Raw genomic sequence first — 11,639 nt, 5'->3', positions numbered from 1 at the left:
TTTATTTTACAAATTAGTCCCTTAGAACTATCTCGATGTGTTTTTTGGCCATTTGAGGTTGTTTCGGTCCTTGCTTTAGCTTTGTAGGGTTGTGGACAATAGTTTCAGGACATGATGTAATTTTGGTTGTGCGAGCCGTTTTGAGGTGCACAAGCTACAAATTTCAAATTTGGAAGTTTTGATGTGTTTGTAAAATGTAATCACAAGGTTTATTTACAAATATATTGCACATTGTATTTATTATTGAGCAATCAGAGTGAAAAATGCTCCTCAACTCATTACTATACACATCTTGTGAAGGGTTGCAAAATTTGTGCTTGCTATTTGGTACTGAGTTGTGTCATAATGGCTAAGAGTGGTGGAAATCTAATTATTGAGAAAATAGATAAGAACAACTACCCATCATGGAAGTTCTTTGTGGTAAACTTCCTTATTGGAAAAGGCCTCTACGAGTTTGTTTCAAGTGAAAACAAGGAACTAGAGCTAAGTGATTTTGTGAATGTAGAAGAATTTGTGAAAAGAATGGAATGTAAAAGACAATATGGTAATGTATTGGTTATCTATAGTCATTAATAATACTATATTGGCGTATATTGAAAATGCAAAAAATTCACATGTAGCTTAGACAACCTTCGATGATATGTTTTCAAAAAATACAAATGCACAAAAGATTCAACTCAAGCAAGCGAATACTTTAAAGAAAGGGAAGATGTATGTAAATGAGTATGTTTTGAAGGCGGGAAGCATTGCAAATTCCTTAGCAGCTATTAATGCAATGTCTAATGATGATGATTTCATTTCATCTACCTTGGGTGGCCTTAATAATGAGAAGACCTACTAGAGATATTTTGTTACTTTTGCGTGTGTACAAAAGATGTTTCTAGATTTTGATGAGTTAATCTCTCTTATGATCATTGGAGAGATCAATATCCAAGGCAAATCATATGAAAGAAGTTATGAATAGGTCCAAGCATTTTACTCAAGTTTAAGAAGGGGATATTGTAGATCCTCTTTAAGAGGGTGTGGGTGCTAGTGAAAAGCAACAAAAGAAGTTAAGTCAATAGCTTGTTGACATCCAAATTTCATAAGGTCATAAGTAACTCTAGAGACAAAGGAGCTCTAGTAGAAGAGATGGATGGTAGAATAGAGGTTCTAGTAATTTTGGTATTGTCTGCCATTGTTGTGGAAGAACAAGTCATATTGTAGCCCATTGTTTTGTTAAGAATGTTTTGTCAAGAAGAATGACATTTGTGTGGCAAATTGTAGCAAGGAAATTATGCATAAACTTCAAGACAGAATGATGATTAAAAAAAGCATTTTTGTTATGTAACATATGATGAATGTTGTTATAGGAAAGGAAGCATGTGATGATATATGGTATGTTGATTTAGGTACATCTATTCATATGACTAGCCATGCTAAATGATTTGGAGAGATGCATGATTTAGAAAGTTTAAGTGTGTAGAGATTGGTGATGATTCATATCATCCTATTTCACATATTAAAAAAGTTCATTATTCTTGTATGATAGATAGATAAGGTGTGTATCAAATGTTTTGCATGTGTCATCGATCACAAAGATTTTGGTATTTGTTGGTTAAATGGTAGAGCAAGAGCCATAGGTTGATCTAATGTGAATAGTGATTTTGTTGAAGACTTTTTGCTATTGCTTTTCCACTTGTTGATGGGGAGATTATTAATCAACTAATTCACTGAATTGATCAATAGATCAGAGATTAGTGTTACTTTTCATTAATTTCAACCAATTCCATTGAATTTTAGTCTTGATTCAATCATTACTTCATCATAGATATCATTTGTCAAGCTTGATGCATAACCTTGATTCCTTTTGGTTGAATTCTTTTTCCCAAGCTAAAATATTGTACAAGGGTAAGTACTAAAGCAATCAGTGAGTCACTGAATTGCATTGGTAAGACCCTTCCCCTATCCAAACTTTTAAGATTCCATTCAATTGCATCTCATGAAAGGTTGAATGAATATTTTAGAAATGCATCTCATAGTGATTGATTAGTTTAGCAAGCTACTGCCATGTTGATATACCCATCGAGGAAAAAGGTGGATGCTGGGGGAGATAGTGGGACAAAAGAGAGGTGACCCTCCCTCACTATCAAAGATCTCGAAGGGGTGCAACCAATCGACCCGGGGGGAACTTTGCCCACTTCTTGGTGATTCGGAGCTTGTGTAGGGAGCTTGTCATACCGTTTTATCCCTCACATAGGTACAACGAGTGGAGAATTGAAGATTGAAGACTTTCCAAAGGCTCAAGTACCTACAGGTTCAAAATAGGGTAAAACAAGGAATTTACAGGGCACTACATGGTATTTACAGGTGGTTATAAGTACACCCTTCATTACTGAAGTACATGTGCAAGTACTATAGGGTACCCACAGGTCCTACCCAGCCTTCTACAGGGTTTGGTAACCATTTGGGGTTACTATCTTGCCTTACAGGGTCAAAACAGGGCACTTACAGGTTTAGATAGGGTGTAGGCCTGGACAATTTAGACTCAAAAATTGAGCTACAAAATTTTTTGTCCTAAATTTGTTATAGCATGCTATAGCTCATCTTGAAGAGGGCATTCTTGGCTTCGTTTTGAACTAAAAAGTTTTGAAATCGGAGTTTGCTAGCAAAAGTTATAGTCATTTTTCTGACAGGGGGTATTGTAGGACTGCACTATTATGGCAGGACATAAGGGTAAAAATAAGGTCCAGGAAGATTATGCTCAACAAATCAGGGATTCCATGTTGGATAATTCACCTCAAGTGAGCCTTGAAGAGCCTCAACAAAAAGGAGAAGTTAGTATACTCAATAATACCTTGTGCGTCCATGAACAAAGACATAGGGAACGACATGAGGCCATATTATCAAGAATGGAGCAAATGGTTTTGTCTACTGATCAAACGAAGTCTTCCATTGAGAAGTTGGTGGATTCAACAACTCAAAAAAAGGCTTCTATTGATAATTGGTGGAATCTAATGCTCAACTAATGGCACAATTCTCCCAATGGATGCAAATGCAAATGGGATCAAAAGAAGCTAAGGAGAAAGCTTATTCAAACAGTGAGCCTTCAGTCCCACTTCGGCCATCTATCCAAAATGGTCATGGACATGGGATTATTGGAAGAAGAGGTATCCCAAATAGCCACTATGAAGTAGGAGAGGCTTCACAACGGCATGATGACTATTTAGGCAGTTTGAATGGAGCCAATTCTCAAGCTTTTGGGCTGAATACTCAAATTCCTAGGGGTTCTCTACCAACAGGAAGATTACATAGTGGTTCTCAGCCACCTGTTGGGAGATTTCTGTCTCAATTTGGGGTTCCATACATGGTATTCATGATCAACCTATTTTGGGATAGCAATCATTTCATGAAAGAGAGCTAAAGGACAAGATTGTTCTAGCTAAATTTAATGGTCAATCATCTTCACCATCTGATTTAGAGGAGTGGATCTCTAAGATGGAATACTACTTTGACATATTCGCTAAAACTGATGACATGAAGATTCATTTTGCTTCCTTGAATTTGGAGGTATTTGCCCATACTTGGTGGATGTATATTAAAAAATAAAACATACTTGTAGAGAATTGGGAAGCTTTCAAGGCACTTATGGTGGCTGAAGTATTTGTCTCCCCTCTTGAAAAAGAGAAATTGGCACGGAGATGGTATGGTTTGGAACAAAGAGGCCTAAGTGTAAGAGAGTACACTAACCAATTCCTCAACCTAACCATGTATGTGGAAAGCATCAGCGATGAGGCTAAGCTCCACAAGTATATGTTATAGTTTAGAGCCATCTTTATCAGCTGTTGTCATGGCACAAAATCCTACTTTCCTCTTTAAGGCTATTGAGCTTGCGGAGCACTATGGAAGAAAGTATAGAAGAGAATGTTCATTTCAGCCTGGTTTTGGATAGCCAAGGACTGTTTTTAAGCAAGGGCAAGTTGGTAACACTTATAGCAGCAATCATGTGCCAAATGGGAGCTTACGGTTACCAACTTATCATCCATTCAATGCTTCTAGACCTCAAAGTAATTTCAGGATAGCAAACAGTCCAAGAGTTGACTTCAAACAAGGGGACAACAAGCTTAAATCCATTTCAGTCAACACGAATCCTAAATCTATTCCTATGGATCTTTATAAAGAAAGAGAGGAGAAAGGCTTATGTTTCAAGTGTGGGGAAAATTATACACCTGATCATGCCTCAAATTATGTATACAAAAATGTCAAACCCAAGCTTCAGAGTATGTTAGTTTTTGAGGATTTTGAAGATGATATGGATGAAGCTAATGCAATTGCACTTAATGCTGAAAATGAAGATCTTGAGGAAGAAGTTGGGCAAGAGTATTTCTATGATCCAGCTGACTCTTTTCCTTTTGATCCAGGTGGAAGTGTTCCGTTTGATCCAGGGGGGACTTGTTATGAGCCGCTTGCTGCCACTAATTGTTCTATTTCTATGGATGCTTGGATAGGATCTAAGAGCCCTAATACACTTCGTATGAAGGGAAACATATATGGAAAGCCAATGTTCATTTTGATAGACAGTGGCAGTACTCATTGTTTTGTGAATAACTCCATCATGGACAAGCTGAATTGTATTCCCACAGATTTACAATAGCCCATTAGAGTTCAAGTGGCAAATGGTGAAGAGGAAATTAACACACATATATACCCACAGGTTTCTTTACAGTTGGTTGAAAATTTTGAAGCAAAAGTAAACTTGATCACTTTGGAAATGGGGCCTATAGACTTAGGCAGGATCACTATGGATTTCTCATAGTTGTATATGGAGTTTATCTTCAATGGATAGCTTATCCATTTACAGGGAATTCCTAGTAGATCAGATTTTCAGCTTATTACCATTCAACAACTCAAAAGGGAGTACAAGAGGCACTCACAAATATTTGTTTTGCATTTGAATAAAGAAATGCAAGATCGGCCCAATAATTCAGCGAACCATCTAGCCTTGACAGCTCTTCTTGAGGAGTATAGAGATTTGTTTGAGATACCTACTTCATTGCCTCCCAAGAGAGCAGTAGATCATCCCATTGATTTGGAGCCTAACTCAAAGACAATCAATAAGCCACCTTACAGATTATCAAAGTGTGAATGAGAGGAAGTAGCCAAGAAAATCAAGGAACTTCTTGAGATGGGATTCATTGAACCAAGTTCTTCACCTTATGCATCTCTAATCCTGTTAGTCAAAAAGAAAGATGGATCTTTCAGAATGTGCATTGACTACAGGGATCTTAATAAGATCACAGTGAAGAACATGTATCTGATACTTAGGATTGATGATTTGCTTAATGAGCTTAAGGGGGACTCAATTTTTTACGAAGATTGATTTGAGGTTAGGGTATCATTAGATTCGCATGTGAGAGGGTACTGAAGTCAAGACTGCTTTCAGGACTGATCGTGGGCTCTATCATTTCTTAGTGATGCCATTTGGGCTTACAAATGCTCCACCTACCTTACAAAGCCTGATGAATAAGATTTTATAGCCTTTCCTCTTTTAGTTTGTCTTGGTGCTCTTTGATAACATTCTGATCTACAACAAGACTTTACAGGATCACTTGGCACATATGAGGAGGGTTTTTGATATATTGAGACATCACAAGCTTTTTGCTAAGGAGAAGAAGTGTTCTTTCATGCAGATTGAAGTGGAATACTTGGGACATATTGTCAGTGAAAAAGGAATACAAGCTGATCCCAAGAAGGTGCAATGTATAAAAGATTGGCCAACACCTACTACTACTACCTCTCTTAGAGAATTCCTTGGTTTATCTTCATTTTATCGCTGATTCATTAAGCATTATGCAGCCATTGCAACTCCTTTGATTGATAGGTTGAAGAAGGACGCTTTCTTTTGGGATTTTCTTGCAGATACAGCTTCAACCAGTTAAAGGAACTCCTTACCTCTGCTTCTATCTTAGTATGCCCGGACTTTTCCAAAGAATTTACTATACAGTGTGATGCTAGTGGCCGTGGCATTGGGGCTGTTTTGCTATAGGAGCATGGAGTGATTGCCTTTGAGAGTCGTAAGCTTACAGATAAAGAAATGGCCATGAATGTTTATGACCTGGAGATGTTGGCTATCTTGCATGCAATTAAGAAATGGCACCATTACTTGTATGACAGCCGATTCAGAGTACACAGTGATCACAGGGTACTTAAGTATTTCCTTACTCAATCCAATCTTACTCCAAAGCAACGTTGTTGGGTAGCTACATTATAGAATTATGATTTTGACATCACTCATAGAAGGGGCAAAGATAATATAGTGGCTGATTCTCTTTCTCATATGTGGGCTTGCAAAGTTTCAGCTATGACAGAATTGCATAATGATTGGATTGAATAATTACAAGAGGCTTATCTTTTGGATGAAGAATTCGGCCATATTTTTTAGAAATTACAGCAAGGTCTTATGGAAGAAAACTCACATTACCAGTTCAAAAATGGCATTATTTGGTTGAAAGACAAGATTGTTATTCCTTCTACCTCTTCTTTTATGTAGAAAATTATGGAGGAACTATATTCTTCGCCTCTAGCTAGACATTTAGGAGTTTTTAAGACCTATGACAAGATCAGCAAAAGTTTCTATTGGAAAGGACTGTGGAAAGATATCAAGGACTTTGTTATGAAGTGTATGCCTTGTCAGCAGAATAAGGACAACACCCATAAGCCAGGAGGTTTGTTATAGCCATTACATATTCCTACAGGTAAATGGACTCATATTGCTATGGATTTCATTACTAGCTTGCCTACTTCCAAGAAGGGATGGAATAGTATATATGTGGTGGTAGATAGATTCACCAAGGTAGCCCATTTTATTCCAACCAAGATTCAGTTTACTGTTTCTTAAGTGGCCAGTTAGTTTATGGAGTAGATTTTTAGACTAGGTGGAACCGCACGTGATTGTTCATGATAGAGACTCAAAGTTTATGAGTAACTTTTGGCAGGCGGTATTTACATCTATGGGTACTAAATTGGCTCCATCTATGGCCTATCATCCCTAAACTGATGGGTAGACAGAAAGAGTCAATAAATGGTTGGAGACTTATCTTCGCCATTTTTGCTATGATGTCCAAACTTCATGGGATTCTTGGCTACACTTGGCTGAGTTTGCTTATAACAATTCTACCCATGCTAGTATCAAAGTTTCACCCTTTAAGGCTTTGTATGGTTACAAGGTGCCCTTACCCACAGTCATTTTTAATGAAAGGATCAATCCTCATGGGAAAGAAGAGTTAGAAAGAATGGAGACCCTTATTCAGCAATGTAAGATGAATCTTAGAAAGGCTCAAGACCAAATGAAGATGTATGCTGATGAGAAGAGGCGACCTTTAGAGTTTCAAGAAGGAGAGTTAGTCTTACTGAAGGTGCCCAAGTCCAAGTACTCTACATTAAAAGATGGATCTAGTAATAAGCTTGCCCACAGGTTTTATGGCCCTTATCGGATCCTTAAGCGAATTGGAGATTTGGCATACAGATTAGAGCTTTCCTCTTCCATAAAGATTCATAATGTCTTCCATGTTGGTCAGCTCAAGCCCTTTTATGGTAATCCAATGGATATAGCTGATGAGCTGCCACCTATTGATGAAGAAGTTCTTATTCAATATATCCCAGAGGCTGTTATAGGTCAGTGTGAGAAGAAGCTTTGATCTCGTTCTATCGTGGAATATTTGATCAAATGGAGAGGTTTACCACCTGAGGAAGCTTCTTGGAGGCCTAATTCTATATTGGATGAGTTTCCTTTCTTAAGGGATACATTGGTGGTTGGCTAAAGCCTATTGATTATGGAGCTAGCGATGATGCAGATAGGATCAGGACAGCACGCTGTTTTAGAAATTTTTTTATCATACCTAATTTTCAGAATTAAGCTATCTACATGGGCTTAAAGTACTCTTCAAGAGCTTTGTTTAGATATTTGGTATACCTCATTTGGACACTTCTACTAGAAGTTATGGCAGATTTGGTCCAGCAAGGTCTGTTTACACAGTAAGCTGTTTACTTTTCTCCATATACTTTTGAAGTACTCAAGATCATGTATATAGCTGAGGCCTACTCTTGTTCTTCAATCTCAATCCATATAGTTGGTCATACTTCATTCATTTTCATTTATAAAGCTGTAAAAATAGAGTAGTACTATGTTATATCCATCTTTTTCTAGTCTTCCAGGTTTGTTTTTGAGGACAAAAACTTTTGGGAAGGGATGGATTGCAAGAAGTTGGGAATAAGGATTTAGTGTAAATAATATTGATATTATGCCATGTCACACTAACATTGGTATAAAAGGAGAGGACATGTAATTTTTCATATCTTTTGACACATTAATACAATTACAGTCCTTCTCTCCCATCTTGCTCACAGCTTCTATGGCTTCTCCCTCTTTCTTGTCTTTCTCTCTCCAAATCTAGTATTTCTCTCTTCTTGTCACTCTTCTTTTCTCTCTTCTGCAGTCTTCTCTCTCCTCTCTCTCTCCCTAGTTCACTCTCTGATAGAGAACTTGATTGATTTGAATAATTTTTTTTTGGTGATATGATATCAAGAGCTCAAGTTATTGCTGACTTTCTGACACTAGGTATACGAAGACAACACCTAGACAACATACAGGGGACATTGTTTGACATTGTTCCACCCAAAGTATCCATCCCAAGTCCATATATTTTGAAATTGAGTATATCCCCATATAATAAGCTTCCCATAGAGCTATTAAGCATTGGGATTTGTGCTATATTCTGAGTAAAACAGGGGTTAATTGACAAACTGTCTACTACTACATCATTGTCTCCTAATGACGAGGAATAAGAAGAAAGATCCCATTATTGAAGCATTGAATGATGGTGTCAGGGACTTTCAAGAGAATCAAAATTACACAAATGAAGTCCATAACGTTGAAAAAATAGATGAAGATTTAAGCATTGGGATTGCTTACAGCACACATCAAGGACAACATGACATACATGAAATGCATGCAAAGAATGATTACCTTTTATTGTCAAAAAAGTTGGGACATGTCAATGAAGGCCTTTCTAAGGATTTGAAGACTTTGAATGAAGGCTTAACACATATGAATCAAGGTCTCTTGCAAGGGATGGCACAAGTAAACAAGGGAATCTCTGATTTTTAGCAAAGCAACAAATCTTTATTATAAGAACTCATCTCACCCATAAAGAAAATTGGGAGCAAGGCAAAAAGGAAACCTCAAACTATTGAAGATTCCCATGCAATTCCCTTTGTTGGTAATCATTCCCATCCAAACAAAGAGAACTCTCAGCTAGTTATACACACTTTTGAAAGGGGAGAACTATCTAGAGTTAGGGGCAACCATCATCCTTCACAAATCCATGGCATTCATACCCCAAGGCCTTAGTTTAGCAGCCCAAAAGATAATCATACACATGAAGGGGAACAATACAACACTCGATGGGTTAATGATTATCATAGATGTGACTCCTTCTACAAGACTTTTTATCATGAGCTCTCAAAGGTACAAAAAGAAAATGCAATCAACAATCAAGTTCATGAAGGTGGAAGGTATGATGAGTGAATTTCTTTTACATCTTTAATCATCACTTTAGACTTGGAGCAAATGCAAATGGATTTAATTGACAAGGACATCACATAAAATTGAAAGACAGAGACCACAAACAAATAGAACTCATCTCCATGAAGAAATTGCGAAAAGAAATCAATGCCAAGTCATGCATCTTTTGCTTGCAAAAGTAGATGAAGGGAAATCATCAAATCAGCCATCTTCTTCTTCAAAGAAAAGGGATCCAAGATTGGAAGAGCTATTAGAGAAATACAAGGATTTATTTCAGTTACCATCATCTTTACCTCCAAAGCGAGAGGTTGACCATCCTATTGATTTGCTGCCTAACATAAAACCAATCAATAAACCTCTCTATTGCTTGTCCAAGTTTGAAAGGGGAGAAGTGGAGTGACAAGTCAAAGAATTGTTGCAAATGGGTTTAATTCAGCAAAGTCAATCACCATTTGCCTCTCTCGTGCTCTTAGTCAAGATGAAAGATTGATCATTTCACATGTGTATTGATTATCAAGATTTGAACAAGTCAACAATCAAGAATAGGTATCCTATTTTCTGAATTGATAATATTTTGGATGAGCTTAAAGATGCAAAGGTCTTCACCAAAATAGATTTTTGATCTGGTTATCATCAAATTCGAATGAAGGAATTCAAAATAGCTTTTAGGATTGAAAGAGGGTTGTACTACTTCTTGGTTATACCATTTGGACTTTCCAATGCACCCGCTACTTTTCAAGCCCTCATGAATAAAATATTGTAGTCCTTCTTGTTCAAAAAAATTCGTGTTTTCTTTGATAATATCCTTATCTATAGAAAATCCAAGAATGAGCATTTGAACCATATATGAGAGATCTTTGACACATTACGAAGACACACACTCTTCGCCAAGATGACAAAGTGTTCTTTCATGGAAGATGAAGTTGAATACTTAGGTCATGTTGTGGGAGAGCAAGGCATTAGAGTGGATCCCAATAAGGTAAAATGTGTTAAAGAATAGCCTACTCCTACGAATGTAACCTCTTTGAGAGGATTCCTTGGGTTATCATCCTTCTATAGGAGGCTCATCAATAATTATGCTCATGTGGCGGCTCCATTGACAAATAGACTAAAAAAAGAGGCTTTCTTTTGGGGCTCCATCACCGACCGAAGTTTCAATGAGTTAAAATCTCTCTTAATTTCACCATCTATCCTTATATGCTCGGATTTCTCTAAGGAGTTTATCATATGTTGCAGGTGCCAATGGAAGAGGAATTGGGGCTATTTTATATCAAGACCATGGAGTCACAGCTTATGAGAGCCGAAAGCTTGATGACAAGGAGTGATAATTACATATTTATGAGCAAGAGATGTTAGCAATATTGCATGCTATTAAAAAGTGGTATCATTACATCTATGGCAGCCATTTCAAGATCAAAAGTGATCATTGTGTGCTAAAATACTTCCTTTCGCAACCAAATTTGTCTTTTAAGCAATGAAGATGATTAGCTACTCTTCAAGGATATGATTTTGAGATATCTTATATGGTTGGAAAAGATAGTGTGGTGGCATATGCCTTATCAAGAATATGGGTATGTTCCATCTCTACAATTTCAATTGTGCATAAGGATTGGATACATGGTATCCAAGAAGAGTATTTGCTTGATGAGCAAGCATCAAAGATGATGAAGGAATTTCAACAAGGCAAAGGAGAAGAGTATCCCAATTTCAAATGGCACAACGATCTTTTATGATATCATGATAGAGTCTACTTGACACCACAATCTTCTTTCAAAGATTGTATCTTGCATGAGATGCACTCTTCACCTTTAGTGAGACACCATGGGTTGTTCAAAACATTTGACCAATATCCGTAAGAGTTTCTATTGGAAGGGAATTTGGAGGGAAGTCAAGGATTATGTTATGCAATGTCTTTCATGTCAACAAAATAAGGACTCCTCTCTTTTACCTGACCATGTACTTCAGCCACTCCCTATTAGGCAAGTGGACTGATATTATGATGGATTTTATTATGGGATTATCTACAACACAGCATGGGTGAAATAGCATTTATATAGTGGTAAACCGGTTGAATAAA

Source organism: Lygodium microphyllum, chromosome 23 (genome assembly GCF_053477565.2).
Source record: "Lygodium microphyllum isolate KBCC chromosome 23, Lygodium_microphyllum_v1.1.10, whole genome shotgun sequence".
NCBI lineage: Eukaryota > Viridiplantae > Streptophyta > Polypodiopsida > Schizaeales > Lygodiaceae > Lygodium > Lygodium microphyllum.
This window is presented reverse-complemented; position numbering follows the sequence as displayed.